General features: G+C 42.5%; 1 protein-coding gene across 2 annotated transcripts in view; it reads left to right on the top strand.

Annotated features, from left to right (window-relative positions):
* CNTN5 (contactin 5) overlaps window positions 1-18,565 on the top strand; it is a 3,039,905-nt gene that overhangs the window by 1,609,512 nt on the left and 1,411,828 nt on the right. The window lies entirely within an intron of this gene.

Genomic DNA, 18,565 nt, shown 5'->3' with positions numbered 1-18,565 from the left:
TCCTCAACAGGTTTCCTGGTCAACGTATTTACTTTTTATTACATGCCCCAAACCAAGATGCAATTCGTTATTCTCAATAAGGAAATGTACTTTTTTCTAGGGTATTCAGAAAGTCTTTCTACAGTTTATATTTTTTTATAGCTTCCTTGATCTCTTTCTAGACTGGACCATAGATTCAACTCACTTTGTGGATTATCCTTTCATTATTTTTACTTATGTTATGTAGTTGGCTTCTTAGTGGTATCCTACACTCAGGCAGAAGACCAACACCTGCCACTGAGCTGGCAGTAATGGTCCATGAGTCACCTGACTGAGTGGAGCCATGTCCCTATTCCGCATCCATCATGGTGCATTTATGGGGAGTATGTGTGTGGATTGCCTGTTCATATAATGGTTCTCATGAACTAAAGCCACTATGCCAACAAATCTGTAATTTGTCACAATGTGCATGTGTAATAGAGCACTGGAGTAACAAATGACTCAAAAAGAGCCCTTAACTTCCGGAGAATTAAACTTCTCGCTCACTCACCCTAGAATATAGCAAGCAGTAGCAAATATGGTATTTCTACAGCACAAAGCTAGCAATAAGACACCAGAGAGCTGCATATGGATGTAAACAGGCTTAAATCCAATAAGTAATTGGAGAGGAAGCTGTGTTGTAGACAGCTAAAGCACTGTGATGTAGTGTTCTTTAAAGAGGTGAGTCTTCAACTCTTTCCCAGATTGGTGCAGCATTGTGACAGTCCTTATGGATATGAGGACATTGTTAGAGATCATGAGTGTGTAGACAGAGAATATGCCTATTGTGTCGTTTAAACGTGATTACACTTCCTAGTCTGTATCTGATGGTGTCTTGGCTGCCGGTGTCCCGAGAATCACCAGAGATGGTGATCTTGTCTGAAAGGCAAGCGGGCCTTGATGGCTTTGTAAATGATGTAGACCGCTTTGAAGATGGTATGGGCTGGCAAGAGGAGCTACTGGTTGGGGATGATGTGAACATATTTCTTCTGGCCCTTATTGACATGTGCTGCAACATGGAGGATGCTCCTTAGGGGTGCTACTCTGTAAGGCCATAGAGTAGGGCATTGCCACCATCCAAATGCAAGAGTAAAAGGGCGTGAACAGCAGTTTTGAAGTCACTTTCTGGAACGAACAGTTTAGCTTCCTTTAGAAGAGAGTGCTTATACCAGGCTGTCTTAGCTGTTTTGGCAATGTGTTCTTTGAGGAGAAGGATCAATTTCAGGATGAAGCCACGTGACTTGCAATTCAATGGGAATTGGGTTCAAAACCGTCATGGTTCATGTCAGTGAGCCCGGTTTTCACGATATGTAGAATTTTGTTCTTGGTAAATAACAGTAATTTTGTCTTGGCTTGAGTTTGTGTAAGCCTGGACATACAGGTCTGGAAGATGTGCAAGCACAGTTTGAGTTGTTGGATGTCTAAAGCAGAGGACACTTTCAAATAGAGTTGTGCATCATTGTTGTATTGGTGACTCTTGATGCTGTTATCTCTGAATAGAGTACCAAGCAGGACAATGTAAGGGTTAATGATGTCAGGCGACTGTATTGAAACCTGAGAGACTCCATACGTGATAGTATGGCTGAGATACCCGCCACCCCCTCTCAACACAATCCCCAAAGGAGGGAAACCGGAAACAGTTCTTGAAGTTTTTGGAAGAGGGAGGGAGTGACCCTCCCCGGCCGTATTTATTAAAACAAAAAATTAAAACATTAAACAGTTTCATATTAATGTACAATTTCATTACCACATTGCGATGTTTGGCTAACCTTAACAGATTCTCTAATACAGAGGTTCTCCTAGCCGAACTAACAACCTACAAAACATTTTCTTGAAATATTGAAATTGTACATCCTAACGTTTAAGGGCCAACGGCAAGGTCGTAACCGGTGTCAAGATCCCTAACCAGAAATACCCCCCCCCCCACTTGGGAGGGGCGACAGCACTGAGGCGTACCTCAAGTGCAACTACCAATTTCCCTTGACTTGACGGGGGCCCCAATAAACTCGACGCCACTTAAAGGTCGTTCGAGGACTCGTGTGAGTATCTAGAAGGTAGCGTAGACCTCCCCCCAAACCCCACACAACTTACCACATCTGCCGTCGCAGACGTCACTGGCCCCGGGAAATTCCCCAGGAGGGGGCTGTAACCCCTCCTACACAGGAAGGGGCCTTGACCGCCTTTCCTTTCCTTCCGGCGGCCCATCCTTAGAAGGGACCGCCTCCCCGTTGAGGGGCCAAAGGCCACCTCTCCCGAGCGCTCCCATCCGTGTTGGGTGACGCCCACTCATAGGGATCTTCCAATTACTGCTCACCGATCATGACCTTACCGCCTGACCAAAATAAATACGACAATGCTAACTAAACAAACAATACATTGGCCACTATGACCAAAATAAGCATGCTTATAAATGGACACTAAAAACCGAATATCTTTAATCACAAAACATACCTAAAATCGGCCAACTTTATTACACACTCAATATCAACACGATAATACCACAACCTGTAAATGAAATAGAATTATTGATCCATTTTATTACAAACAACTGGCTGTCTTCAGGGGCTGGTGGGTGGGTCAAAATTGGCTCTTCGTTCCGTCTCGAGCTCACGTGCAGCGAGGGGGTGCAGCTTCAGAGCACAGGAACAAGAGGATGTCTTCTGGTCTTGCGTCCCTTTTTATCCGTCTTCAGGGCGGGCGTAAACCCGCCCCTGCCTGCCCCGAGGGCGTGGCCAGCCGCGTCAGTGTCTAGGCCAGCCCACTCTAGGGCGGGAAAGAGCGCGCCCCGGCTACGCCGCTTCGGGCATACCAGCCGAGACGCGCCTCCCGCCCAAAATGGCTTCCCGGGGGGATCGAGGCACTCTGCCATACGTTCGGGGGGACCGAGTGGTCGCCCCTTTCCAAGATCTGTTGTGACCAAGAGGTGCAAATGTGAACATAAAGGTGTCAGTGGAAAGGGTGGTGGAGAACCATTGAAGGACATTGCCGGTGAATCCTAATCACGTCTCAAGTGTTCTTATGAGGACAGGATGGGATTTGACTATTTCCCTATTGGACTTACTTTTGATATTGGTAGGGCATTAGCCGAATAAGCCCAAGGACCAGTCCCTGAGTCACAGCACATTCAGATGGGGTAGATACTCAAAAAGCAGGCACAATGGGAGGAGTTACAACATTTCGCTATATTCCCAAGATTCCATTATAAGAATGTCACACTTGTTAATTTCTTTTTAATATACATGTAAAAATACCTATTATTTCATCAGTGTGAATAATATCTCATGATTCATGAGGTAGATTCTGTGGGTTTGTTGAAACTAGTTTAAAATATAAAAAAATAGTTTGGAGGGAAATAAAATTGCTGTACAAAACCTTGAATGTCACAAAATTCCTAGTAAAAGTAGATGAGCAAACAATGTTGCATTGCAATTCTTCATCACTTCACAGTCCCTGCATTCGCCAGTCAAGGTAGCTTCACAATCATAACTGCCACAATATGCTAATAATGATCCTGACCATTATCACATAAGACAATGCAATGCAATACAAATCATGTCAATATAACATTACCTGGGCCGATTGCAATGCTGCCTTGTTGATTGGCAGAGCAGATAGTTCTGCCCTCATTATTAGAAGTGATAAAGGATATAATGCACTTGTAATATGACCAATTGACTAACTATTCATTTGTGGTGGAGTATCTCATCTGCCAAACTCTAAATCAAGTCTTAAGTCTCTAACGAACAAAGTACTGTTCCACAAGCTACATTACCTGACAGCTACTTCTTCAAATATGTGCCTCTTAAAATGTAGCATGTCACAAGTACCAATGTAGAAAATAGTAAAGTAACACATGCCAATATCAATAATGTATGTCTAGTAAAGTTGGTAGGACTTAAAACCTTTCAAATGCAACAATTTTAGAGGTAATAAAAGTACTATATTGTATTGATGCTGTTTATTAATAATGAGGTTTTCAAAAGTCCCACAGTTGTTGGGGTTTGATGCTGCATTATACAGTTAAGTCACGAAGCTCTGGTACCTTTGAAGCAGGAACACCTAGCAAAGGGAAAATCAACCTACATCAGAAGACCTTGCATCAAACATTAGCCTTCAAAGGGCCCTCTCCTTTCTAAAGATTATTCCTGTTTGTGTTCATTTCATTAAGTCAATGCTTACAGCTTTGAATTCTGATCTGTTACTGTAGCTACCTAATATGAACTAATAGAACTGATTTAAACTGGAAATTCTTCTAATTTGAATTTCTGTTCTAATATCACCCTAACTTCTCCTTCAAAGTAGCAGGGACCCTCACAGTGTAGTCTACCAAGGGTCGCTAAGCCCCATAAAACTCCACATAAAGGATTGTTCCAAATTCGATGATTTTTCAACTTCATTTTGACTAGCATTGAACAATTTTGCCATTATTAGTTCTATTAGTATTTTACTTTTTAGTCTAATTAATTTAACCTCTAATCTGCTTTTCCCACTCTGACATTTTATTTACTACATTTTAATCTTTTAATTAAACTTTTCTTGAACCATTTAGTTATTTACTACCTTTAACTGTTTTTGTTTTGCTGGCTTATTACATACACAAGCTGACGCACTTCTCTGAGGAATTATTTACTGCTAAGGGCAAGATAAAAAAATATTTATGTGTCATGAAATCTCAGATAGATTGAGTTCTTTCCAGAGCCTCCCAGTAGCATTCCCTATGTATAGCTGTTAAATGAAAGTGTGAATTCTGACAGATATTCTCTGCACTTTAGACATGTACTCGAAACATTTTCAGACACTTTATTAAACGTTTTCAGACACCTTCAATAAATATAATGTAAAATAGTTTGTTTTTTTGTGTGGGTTGAGCTGATGGCAAAATGTTCATTATTAATAGTGTGAATGAATGACTAAGTCACTGAGTAATTGGTAATAACACTTGCTAACCTTTCATAAAATTACATTAGTAATGTATTGATCTCGCCGTCACTGGTCCATTTGTGTCTCTATGAAGGTAGATTAATAATGATTTGCAAATAAGCTTTTGTACATACTTGAAAAAGATACATTAATTGGCCAAGAGCAGAAAATGTGCAGAGTTGATGTGCTCATAATAATGGAATTTCAAATAGTTTTGCCTACTAGGAAAAGAGGTCTCAATCCCTTCAATCCTTTACTGCGAGAGGCTGTAGAAAATAAGAAGTATTGATGTACATAGGCGACGTTCATTTCCCTTTTCCCACTCCCCTCCCTGCACGCACCATGAATATTGTAGAGCATTGACTGCATCCCTCAGCCCGCAAAGGCCTGTACCCATGTGTACATGACAGCCATTTTAGGCACCTTGGCATCTTGCCCACTCATTAGAATCACTGGCTTCCCTCCTGCGCGCATTTGAGCACCCCCCCCTCTCCCACTCTCACATACATAGACCATGAAACCCGGCACTCTGCGCGACCCTGCTGTGAAAGGCAACTCTCCTGCTTGACCCAGGCACCCCCCATTTCCCTCTTGAAGAGGCATCCTTCGCCTCAGCTGACATAGCCCCCCAGTTGTATCTGACTGCCCCTGTTCTCTCACGTACAGGTCATAAGATCTCTCTCTCTCTCTCTCTCTGCGCGACTCTGGCCCTGCATGCACCCTGACCCCCCCTCCTTCTCCTCATATGAGCAAGCCATAAACCCTCTTCTTTTGCAAAGCCCTGTCCTTGAGAATCACGGCCGCGCCTGACCAGCACCTCCTTCCCTTCCATGAATGCCCCTCTATTGACGAGCCCTCCCTCCGCGCTCGATTGTCCACGCAGGCATGAATACCACTCCTTTGATGACCCCTTCCCCCGAGTCCGGCTGACCACACATGTCCGAGGCCATCGCCTAAGCCAGGAGATACCATTTACTGCCCTTATTGTATGCCTAGCCACCCCACCCCCTGGGCCATGATCAGGCGCACACATCCTACGACACACTCAGTTGCACGATCGCCCTTCCCTCTTATCAGCAGGTCAAGGGTCCCCATTGTGAACGTATTTGGAGTAGGATCATCACGAGGATTATAGGAATGTTTTCCTTTTGCGACACACTGACCTGATTGTATCATCAAATGTTCTGCAAATGTATAAAAGCCGGAGTCTCACGCTCACTTGTTAGAGCACCTCCCGAAAGACACTGTGTTTCGTGTCCGAAATGACTGGCTCTCCTCATGAGAAATAAACTCCGTTCTTGATTCCTGCTCCCAGCGCCCGTCTCTTTATTTTGGTAACTATTCAGAATGGGAACTAAGAGGCGGTTTGCGCCAGCAGCCTGGGCATCGATAGAATTATGGGCTCACCTTCAACAAGGCATGTGTCATCTTGTAACTACAGTACTACATAAACTGAATAATCTGAATTGATATAAAACCCACTTAAATAAATGACATATACAAATGAATGTCACTTTTGCTGCACAACTGGAATTGAAAACAATCCATTCCTTGTGATGCTTCTCCAAATAGTGGGATCTCACAATCCGTACTTCTAGAGGCACAAAGTAGGTGGGGTTCCTTTGTTAGGCACACATATGGTACAGAACCAAACCCTTCTTTTAAATTTTGTTTAGGGGTTTACAATAATTTGTGGTGAAAACTAAGGTGTTCTAGTGCCCAAAGACAGTGGATGTCCCCTAACTTTCAGTTGTCAGGCCCAGGGCAAATTATGCAATGCATGTGGCTGCTGTTGAATTTTAAGTGAAGTCTCTCTCAACTGATGTTGTTCTCACTTTAGGAAAATCACTTTGTAGATCACTTTATTGGTATTGTACGATTTATGAGTGCCCTGTCCCAAAGTCCAAGGTGTGCAGCAACAGACTGCATCAGTCTGGGATCCTGGACAAGACTAGTACCTGAAATGCCAAGGAGCTTTTACAATGAAGTCCATCAACACAAGATAACAGATATCTATTCAGCTGACCCCAGACATTACACTGTATGTTGGAATTGGTTAATTTGAGCTGACAATATTCTAGGATTAAAAGTAACTTAAAGTAAAACGTTGACAAATGACATACCTGTAGCTTTCTTTTGCTTGTAGTAACGCAAACTGCTGCTCCAAGCAACCACCAGATAGAGCCTTTAGTACTGTAGATGTGTTATTTATCCAGATACAGAAAAATAAGTTTGGGGTAACATGGGGTAGGTGGTGCATGAGTAGAACAGCTTTAGAGTATTTCGCTGCTCCTCAAAATGACCCTCTAAACATACTCCTTTCAGTTTCAGGGTCAAACGTATCTGCAGTCCAAAAATCACATACGACATGTTTGTACAAGTTGGCCTAACAGCAATTTCATTGAATATTGATTATCACAATGCAGGAAACAGACCTCACATTTCAACCATTCATGCTGTAACCTTTCTAAAACAGGTGATGGACCGAATGTGGATCAATGTCACACACTCACCCCAGTCCAAAGATCTGGGCCCAAATCCATCGTTTTTTTGCACTCCACACCACCCTGGGTTAGACAATGGCGATATGCAAATCAGCCCTGACCCTGTGCCCCATGGGAACAGTCCAGTCCGAACTACAAAAGCCATGTCCTTCCCAGAACGGAATCAAGCATCCGAGGACCGGACCGGTTTCGAGGTAACACCTCTCATCAGCCTGGCTAGCTTGACTCCAGTGGTGTGGAGTGCCTGGGACCCACGTCTGGGCATCCCCAGCGCACTTAGGGCGGAATATGCAAAAACAACAGGTGATGGACCGAATGTGGATCAATGTCACACACTCACCCCAGTCCAAAGATCTGGGCCCAAATCCATCGTTTTTTTGCACTCCACACCACTCTGGGTTAGACAATGGCGATATGCAAATCAGCCCTGACCCTGTGCCCCATGGGAACAGTCCAGTCCGAACTACAAAAACCATGTCCTTCCCAGAACGGAATCAAGCATCCGAGGACCGGACCGGTTTCGAGGTAACACCTCTCATCAGCCCGGCTAGCTTGACTCCAGTGGTGTGGAGTGCCTGGGACCCACGTCTGGGCATCCCCAGCGCACTTAGGGCGGAATATGCAAAAACAACAGGTGATGGACCGAATGTGGATCAATGTCACACACTCACCCCAGTCCAAAGATCTGGGCCCAAATCCATCGTTTTTTTGCACTCCACACCACCCTGGGTTAGACAATGGCGATATGCCCATGGGATTTGGGCCCAGATCTTCGGACTGGGGTGAATGTGTGACATTGATCCACATTCGGTCCATCACCTGTTTTGTTTGTAATTGCCGCCATAAGTGCGCTCAGACGTGGGTCCCAGGCACTCCACACCACTGGAGTTAAGCTAGCCGGGCTGATGAGAGGTGTTACCTCGAAACCGGTCCGGTCCTCGGATGCTTGATTCCGTTCTGGGAAGGACATGGCTTTTGTAGTTCGGACTGGACTGTTCCCATGGGGCACAGGGTCAGAGCTGATTTGCATATCGCCATTGTCTAACCCAGGGTGGTGTGGAGTGCAAAAAAACGATGGATTTGGGCCCAGATCTTCGGACTGGGGTGAATGTGTGACATTGATCCACATTCGGTCCATTACCTGTTTTGTTTGCAGTAACCTTTCTAAAGGAAACAATTAGACCGCAACAGTGTCTGTTTAAGTACTTTTAGGATAAAAGTTTTTAAGACAAACTTGACATTTGGTAGCATTATGAATGATTCCTATCACTGTAAGCAAGTTCACGTTTTCTTATTTAATTAATCACTGAAGATTGAAAGCTGTGATTCCATACCATGTTTTGATCATTTGACTTGTAAGGGATTTGAGGTGTTGAGGTGATTGTCAAAGCAATACATTCTTGGATAAAGTTTAATCAGCGTTTGTTATGTAATTAATGTCTCATCTACAACATATGATTAGCAAATTTGCAACACCTGGGGCAGCATTACACTAAGTGCACCAGGGAATCAATGGCCATGTACGCCAACGTTCTGCTCCTTGGGGGCACTTTGGTATTACAGAAGGGGTTGCAGAAGATTGCACGTCTCCCACTGTAATACAGTGGGCATGTATTATACATTTGTGCAATCTGTACTCCGACAATAAATCCACAACACAGTCTATTTAATGTAATGGTGGCAGCAACATTTTCTTCTTGGTTACAGGCAGCCAATCAGATCGGTTGATATTGTGGCACCAGTCCTGCTGTGCTCAAATTCCCAAAGAAAAAACAAAAAATACCGCTCTCAGCCAATCAGTGGGCCTTATATTTTGAATATACAGTACCAAGGGGCTCCCGCAGGACCAATCATCCGGATATAGCTAACTTTTCAACCCCTTCAAGTCCAGCCTCAGCACCACTTTAAAACACACATTTCTCAAAAACGGCTGAACCAAATTGCAAACTTTGAGTTACATTCTACGTTTTTGACAAATTCGATGTAATAACGTTAAGACATTTTTCTATATCAGAGAACAACAGTTTTCATGGGAACTGGAATGGGAAATCAATGTTTTGGGAACACCCTCTTTCTTGGCCCCCACTTGTCAGATCAGGAACATAGACGGAGGAAAATATTTTATTTGGAATTGTTAGTTTGAGAAACATTTTTCTTAAAAGTGTAGCTAACAATAGGCACAACTTTGAATTACAAGTTGTAGGTTTGTTTTTAAGCATTTATGCATACCTTGTTGTTAAAACAATGTTGATCAGTGCATTTATGTGATTCTGTGGTTGCAGCATTTGCTTCATATTTTTGGATTTATTGCATTAGCCACACAATGTGTCACATCATTTGTGTATTTAATGCTGCCAGAGAATTTTCCCAAAAAATGGATTTTCCCATATCATTTAGATAACCTTGCCACACATTTTGGTCTTCAATGCCACATATTCCGAGTATCCCTGAAAACAGTAAAACTCAGTTTTGTGATTTTGGGGCTCTCACTATGATGGTATTTCCTCACCCAAAATGTAGGTAACAGAAAAATTGCCCGGTCCTTCACCCTCAGTATGGTATGTATAATACAATGAAATATTACTGAGAAAAAATAACTATATCTGAAAGCAGAATCTGTTGTGTTGACTTCTTTTATTTCTTCATGTATGTAATATATTCTAAGACAACCGAAATAGTTATGTGTAAACCCCCGGGGAAATCGATTAGCATCTATATACTTCCTAGGAGTTCCACCACTTGGTGAACTCCTTTTGTACCTGCTCTAATTCAATAAACATTTCTTTATAACTTTTTGAAGATTTGTTTGCATTGGTTACATTAGAAGTCACTCTTGAGAACATTTTGTTGGCTAGTGCCTCTCATCATAGAGCCTTGACATTTCATACAATTAGTAACAATATTACGCATTGCTCCTTAATAATAATTATTACAAAAAATGTGGGTAACAGGAAAATTGCCAGACCCTTCACTCTCAGTACACTGGTACCCAACCAGTGTTGGTATGTATAATACAAAGAAATATTATTGAGAAAAAACTAAATATTCAAAAAAATAACTGTATCTGGCAGCAGAAACTGTCATGTTGACTCTTTTTTTATTCATACACTTAGTACGTTCTTAAACAGACAAAATATTTGTGCGTATTTCCCTGAGAATTCGATTAGCAACTATATACTTCCTAAGAGTCATTGGGTCCCACCACTCGACAGCCTCCTTCTTTTGTACTGGTGGTTCTACAAGCCATTTGCACCAGCCAACAAAATTTTCTCAGGAGTGACTTCTAATATAACCATACAAGCAAAGTTTCAAAACTTTTAAAATATGTTTTTATTAAAATAGAACGCTTCGGGTTTATGCTATGATTAAGTCCATTCGAAGTCCTTTCTCACTGTTTATGCAATTTAATATTTTAAAAGACAAAGCAAATGACCATTCTATATACCATGTGATGAAGACCCCGATAGGGTAAAAGTGCATCATGTAGGGCTTGCTGAAACAAATATTTTGTGTTGGATCCTCGGATGGTGTGGCTCGTGTTAACTCTCTTGGACGCTGAGAGTGTGTGGTCTTTTGGATATTTTTGTGGTGACGACTCCTCACATAAACCCTATCCTGTGAGGCTGGGCGTTCTTTCGACGTTGCATATGTGGGAAATATATATCTATATATATATGTATTTATAATTGAAACCTATGGTATTATTATATAATAATTATGCTTCACAACAACATTTGCAACATCTCCTTTATCTTGCTTCATAACTGACATATTAACACTTGAGTTGGGTATTGAGTGTACTTGCAAATTAATCATGAGTCACAAATACTCATTTATGTAACTATGCTATCATTCATCCCACATACCAGTTATTTTATTTCGTAGTGCTAAGGAAGTAGGTAGGTTCTTATATATTTATTTTGTAAAAAACAGCATGTAGTCTTGTGGATACTCGAGCTTGCTCTCTGCCAATTGTTACTGGCGCACCACCCACATTTAAAGGAGTTTTTCAGGAATGCATGCACTGAGATCACCCTAATTTAATATCAGAAGAAGCTAGTGGCATCAACTGACCAATGATACACCTCTGCTATAACATTCTTTGACCTTTCATTAACATTTGTTTTCAGTTTACTACACTAAGCTCCTCAGCCAATTTACTAGTCTCCCAAATCATTCTTAATTGGTGCACGTCTTTTCTGGAAAATAACATACTCAAATTGAAGCCTGGATTTTTCCTCTCCAAAATCATTTTCATTGCTAGTGGATGTGCTTTCTCCTAGTGTAGAGAAGACCTATATGGCCCTTTTGCCCAGATTATTGAATTTTGCAAAATTGGATTCCTTACATACATAGATGACTCTCCGCTCCATTTGAAGCTACAGTAAACTTCAGAAACGGTATGTTGTGGACAGATTCCCATCTAGCTCAGGTCGAGGTCTGGATGAAGCAAAATATGTCTAGATGCCCACCATTGCTTCACATCTGAAATTCTGCTAATAGATTCATCCACCCCTGGTTTCCCTCAACCACCTGACCTCTCTAGCCTCTCCACTTACAGTTCACTGACAAAATGTTGATCTTTGGGGTCACTTTCCATTTAAATATGCTTTTCCTCGCACAAGACACTTTATGTATTCTAACAGCTTAGGCCAGTTAAATTAACATCTCTTTCTGGATCCGCCATTGCACAAATAGTTCTGGATAGAATACAATGGTCCGAAATAGGTCTAGAGGAGTATTGTGATTGGGAGATAATTGAGCACTTAAGCACTTTAGCACTAGACACTTTATGAATGTTAACATTTATGGCTAGGCATGTGAACATCTTTTTTGTATGCCAGGAACTGGTACTATTATTTGGGGCCCAACAGCACTGGAATTATGGGCATTTATTACTGTGATTGTAAAATGATATTAGGAAATAGAATGCATTTGGCACTTTTAGGTGGTATATTTGCTGTTTTATACAAAAATTAGTATTTTTGAATACATGATGAATGGGAATTTATTTAATTTTACTCAAAGCTTTAAAAAAAAGAATATATATATATATATATATATATATATATATATAATATGCTTTTCCTCACTCAATTCAATATTGTGATAAAACACTTGTTATATTGCCATGTGATCAAGCTTTGTGGAAAGCGAAACACGTAATGGCGGCTGGCTTGCTGGAGGAAATAAAGCACCTTGACTAAGCACGAAATCACGGGTCTGCTCTTTCGTCATTTGGGACTGGGCTGGGGCGGCTGCCTCTAGTCGATTGGCGAAATTACTGACATATATATATATATATATATATATATATATATATATATATATATATATATATATATATATATATATATATATATATATATATATATATATATATATATATATATATATATGCAAAAAAGCACGTGCACATTCGGTCACGTAAGCCAGACCACACCAGCGATACTGCAAAGAAATTGTTTCTTTATTAAAGGATTTTAAAATGGCATGACGCGTTTCGAGTGCAGGACTCTTTCTCAAATGCCGCTTTCTGCACACAGGTGGGTTCGTTAGGTTTATATAACGGGGCTATAGACATTGAGGGAGGACTCAGTCCATTATATCCAGATCTTAAAGGAGACAGTTGCACTTTTTTCTTACTTTTTCCATTCATTAAAGTTTGTTATTTCAAGCCCAGTGGCAGAGTCTTTTTGACATCCATTCATTTCAAAGTTCGTGGAACCCATGATGGTAACTTACTGGTTCACATTTCTATGCTGGGACTTCATTACCCATAGTGCATCACAACTGCTCCTTTATGCTTTACTGGTTCTCAATGCTGATCTCGACGAAGTCTCACCTCATGCGTCAAGAGCTGGGCGCAATTCATGCTTTCAAAAGGAGAGTTCCGTTTCCCAGTCATGATGCGCAGGTAGGTAATTCACTACCAAAATGGCAGAAAAAGTCTTCAGTACACCGTGTTTAGGTTAATTCCTCCACAAATCCTAGCTGCTGATAAGTTCAGTTACTCCGTTTGGAGGCGGGCCACCAACAGTAGCCCTTCCATCACGCACATCATTGCTGTACCTTTCGCAGCCGGGGGGCTCCCGATAAGCTTCTCGCTTCCTCCCAGTAAACTGACAAAGGGGATGCCTCTCCCAAGCGGATCGGGGCTGGATCTCGAAGTGTGTCAGACACTCCAGTTGTATGCAAAAAAGCACGTGCACATTCGGTCACGTAAGCCAGACCACACCAGCGATACTGCAAAGAAATTGTTTCTTTATTAAAGGATTTTAAAATGGCATGACGCGTTTCGAGTGCAGGACTCTTTCTCAAATGCCGCTTTCTGCACACAGGTGGGTTCGTTAGGTACATATATATATATATATGCTTTTCCTCACTCAATTCAATATTGTGATAAAACACTTGTTATATTGACTATGCCTTCTCAGATGTGTCCTAGCCCTGTTGATTTCCCCACATTGTAGTCCACTACATCTCGTGCCTGTAATGCCTAGACTGGATTACTTAAATACTACATGTACTAGTCTACCCACAAAAACCACTAGAAAATTGCAGATGGCTGACAATGAAGGTGGCCAGCACACAGTGAATATGCATTTTTTTAGCACATCATCCTTGCATTATGTGCCCTGTAGTGGCCACTGGTGGAGCAGTGCAGACAATTTGTGTCATCCACAATGCAGTGATTGGATGGGGCTCAATCTCTCCAACCAATATCCCCCAAAAGCACAACCTGAACTGGCCATAATGGTGAGCTTGCTTGAATCTCTTGACCATCCAATCTACTGAGTACAGCATGATCAGTGAGAGATTGCTACCCTAAAGCATTCATTAACGGAAACTCGCATTAACTCCACATCAAACATACTTGCCATTCTCTCAAAGTCAGAAACCAGTTTCCAAATATATTCATCCCTAATACCACTTGATATGACTCAAGATGTGTCTGGCAATACCACCAACCTCTCATTGCTTTGTTTTCCACTTTGATGTCCCTGAGCAATTCCTGGAGATCTCCAAACTCCACCACTCAACTATCTTTTATTGGTGCTTTGCAACAGATATATAATTCTTGTACGCTTTGTAGAAAAAAAAGAGATATCTTGTTATTCCAATGCACAAATTTATATTGCCATTTGGAATTTTAAATTAGAGTCCTAACACACACATTCTGAACACTTGAATGTAGGAAGGGAGAGCGGCAGCGGAGGAGGAGCAACAAACAATTTTAAGCTATTTGGCAAACATGTGATAATGGAACTTAAACAGAACCTTTTGAGATACTTATGTGTGGTGTATTTTAAATAGTTTTGCCTATTAATGATCACAATGGAAGCCAACGTATATGTCCCTTTAATAGACTTTATTTTGAAATATTGTGTTCCCTCATGCTTTGCTGAGCCTGACTTTATGAAACCAATTCTTTATATGCTCTTGCAGCAAATATAAAGATGTTTATGTCACTGTTGGATCATTTCAAAGAAAACATAATTCCCCAATGTACCAAGTGTACCCATACATGATAAATGGCTGTGCACCATACTGTACAAAATTCATTACACATGCCTTACATCTTACTCTTGAAAAAAAGTGTGTTATGGCTGATAAATCAGGATACCACCAAAAATAAGAGTGTCGACTTTTAGTTAAGTATATGGGTTGTTTCAGGAATCCAGGTCAGAGTATCCATGGTAGGCAGGTGTACTTTACCCCAACTGTAACTCTAGGGCCCCTTTCCACCAAGCACCCCCTTTTAGCAATTGTCACTCAGGTTAGTGTGGCAGAATAGTCCAATGCTTACTTAGGGGATGTGCTGTGAGCTAAAAATTCTGCAGCAAAACAAATCAGTCTTAATAAATCACTGTCCAGGAAGTGCTTTTTCCTATGAAAAGTAACGTTTTTTATTACACACACTTCGAATTACTATGCACACATGTACTTGTATACATATGTTATGGTGACACGCTCAAAAAGGTCTCATTACCAACAATCAGAGCACACTAATAAAGGTCCCACAAATCAGGTAGCCCCTTTAATGTACCCTGTGCTCCCTACACTGGAGACAACTTTCATGGTGTGTGCTCAAGCAGGCTCTGAACCTTAATAATACAATAAGCCCTATGAACCTACCACCAAAAAAAATGGCACATTTATTAAAAGTCAGGCCTACTAAAATTTAATCTCCTGCATCCCACTCAGTCCGGATACCGAGCCTGTTACTCGATGGAATCTGCCTTGATCTTTGCCACTGAAACCATCAGGCAATATGTGGATGTGATCTAGACGGCGGCCTTGATCCTGTTGGATTTAAGTGCCGCCTTTGACACTGTTGCCCACCACACTCTGGTGCAGTGTCTGAGGAAAGGAGGTGGGTCTGGCAGTGCCTTGAGCTGGATGAGGTCTTTTCTGTCCGGACGCAGCTTTCAGGTGAGGCAGGGCTCCCATTATTCAAAAGTCAGCAAATTAAGACGGGGGTACCACAGGGATCAACCCTGAGCCCGACCCTGGCCTCATGGTTGGCTAACAACTGCCTGAAGTTGAATGGCAATAAGAGCAAGGTGCTGGTGGTGGGGAGAGCCCAGTTGATATATAGGCTTGGTGGCCCCAGAGTCTGGGGACCAAACCTGTACCCTGCACTCAGGCAAAGAACCTGGGGGTGTGGTTGGACACGAGGCTCTCCTTTGAGTACCATACCAGGCGCCTGTTTTGGAGTCCTGAGAGCCCTTCGCAAAACCCTGGATATGCTGCCTACTACAGCCAGGAAGACCATGGTCCATGCCCTGGTGACATCGCGCCTAGATTATGGCAATATTCTCTACCTGGGCGCAACGTCGAAGTGCATGCTCAGACTCCAGGGGGTGCAGAAAGCAGCTTAGCGCTTGGTTCTTATGCGCCCGAGGAGGACCTCTGCGAAGGCAGCACGGGCAGAACTCCACTGGCTGCCGATAAGGGAGAGAGTCCTGTTTAAGGCACTGTGTGTATGTCATCGTATTCTGCAGGGGACAACTCCCTCCTATCTATCTGAGCTACTCGCCCCCTATGCCCCAACACGCCATTTGAGACCAGGTGGGACGGGTCTGGTGTGTGTTCCAGCTATCAAGAGAGCAAGGATGGGCGGACGCTCCTTCCGTCTGCTGGCAGCCCAGCACTGGAATAGGCTTCCCTTGTGTCTCCGGATGAAGGCCCAGGAGAATATTTTTAGGAAAAATTAAAAAAACGTAACTTTTCCCCCAGGATAGCGAGGTGAGGTTCTGGTTGTGGAATCTGTGCAGTTGCACGCAGCGTGGGGACACACTGGCCGAGTGTAACTGTCCGCTTTATAAATGTGCCTATTATTATTATTACTATCAGGGTGTCACCATGCTAAGTCTGAATAGAAATCCAGCCCATGCTACTATCAATGCTGAAAATATTGCATGATGGGCCCACTTTTTAGTAATGTTCATTAGTATGTTTAACAATTCATTGTTCGTGATATTACAGTCAATAACATGTCATTGTTCAATAGTATTGAGTGTATGTGTCGTTTTTCCTACCATTACATTTGATGCAAAGCCATGAAATGTAGAAATAAAGGTCTCTTCACCACAGAGCCTCAAAAGTAACATCCTAGTTCCAGGAGTGCATGAAACTTGGAAAATGTCGCAAATGATCTTAAATTCTACCTGAATTTTTTGGCAGTGCCAACTTTGCCACAACACTATTGGTGGTGCCACTGCCTTCTTCCAGGCACAAACGGAGCAGATATGCTAATGTGTGCTTAACAACAATGGAGGAGTACCCCCTAGGAAGGAGGATACAGAGAAGGATTTCTTCTGTATCTAGAGTTTAAGGCTCAGGTTTAGCACTAAGTGCCCCAACCCTTTACTGGACAGTGTTTGTCCTTGAAGAAGACCCCTCACTCACCAACCTGGTTGGTGACATGCTTCATCATCGGGGTCCCACCCCATAGGCCGAGTGCCCATAGGGTGTGCTGCGACACCTGATTACAGTGGAGCGGGTTTCTTATTTTTTTTATATGTGCAGAAAAATTACAGTGATATGTGTATTAAAAAGGGCCAAGACTACTCACTCCAAGACTTTATTCTTGAGTGCTTGAACCCTGTTAAAAACAATGTGGCACCTGTGCCTATTTAGGAAGGCTTAGGTGTCTCGAGAAGTGTGGTAAATTAAAAATAGCGTAAGCTGCTATGTGATTTAGTTAAAAATAGGTCTACATGTTTCAACCATATGGAAAAATTCTTTGGTTTTTGTCAGGACCGTGAGTTTTGAGCGGGGTGGTCCGCACACGCTAAGGCGCGTCCAGCCCTCGTTCAAATAAAGACCACAAATTGTGGTCTGTGTAAAAAAGTGTCTTTTCCTGGTTCAGGAGAAAACACTTGAAGCGGTAACTATCGCTTCATGGGCATCGGGTTATCCAAGACGGCAAGTATCCGTCACTTGCGGCTTCTGCTCATCTTGAGTACAAACTACTTGGTTGCTACTCGCGAATGCCCCGTGTTGTTAAACTTATCTACGGGGACCAGGAGTTCCCACCACACATAGCCTGTGTAATCTCCCTTACTCTCTCCATTGTTATATACATGCTAATTTGTGCACCACCAGCTTCCACTACTCATGGCAAGACTTTTGAATCTGCACCCCATGCCTGTCACAACTCTGAAAAGGCAGTGTGGGAGTCGCCTTGCCTCTTCTTGCTCTTCCACACTCTGGGTTTCAGAGCCGACAGGGAAAGCATGCCACATTGCTCTCGAGGATCTAGCCCTCTCTGGGAGCTCCTGAAACAGGGCCACACACCACCTTATCCTTGGGGTACTGGTCCTTTTCTGGGGAAAACACAGATCGGGCACAATATTCACTAATTGAGTGTTCCCCAGTGCCAGGGCCTTACACTGGAGGGCCAGAAAAACTGAAAAGGGTTTCCCATGCACACCACAAGCTCAGATGGCCCTTTGTAGTACCCCTCACATTCGCTGGCTAACAGTGGGTACAAGGCACAGACCAATTTCTGCCCTGGAGCTCCTTCAAAGAGAAGATTCAAAGGCCACTATCCTGGTTTCCATTAGGCCAATTTGAATGCAGCTTTAGCAGTTGTGCTCCTGGTGATCCACTTA

This window comes from Lissotriton vulgaris, chromosome 8 (genome assembly GCF_964263255.1).
Source record: "Lissotriton vulgaris chromosome 8, aLisVul1.2, whole genome shotgun sequence".
Lineage (NCBI taxonomy): Eukaryota > Metazoa > Chordata > Amphibia > Caudata > Salamandridae > Lissotriton > Lissotriton vulgaris.
Note: the sequence above shows the minus strand (reverse complement) of the source record. Positions and strands in the feature narration are given on the sequence as shown.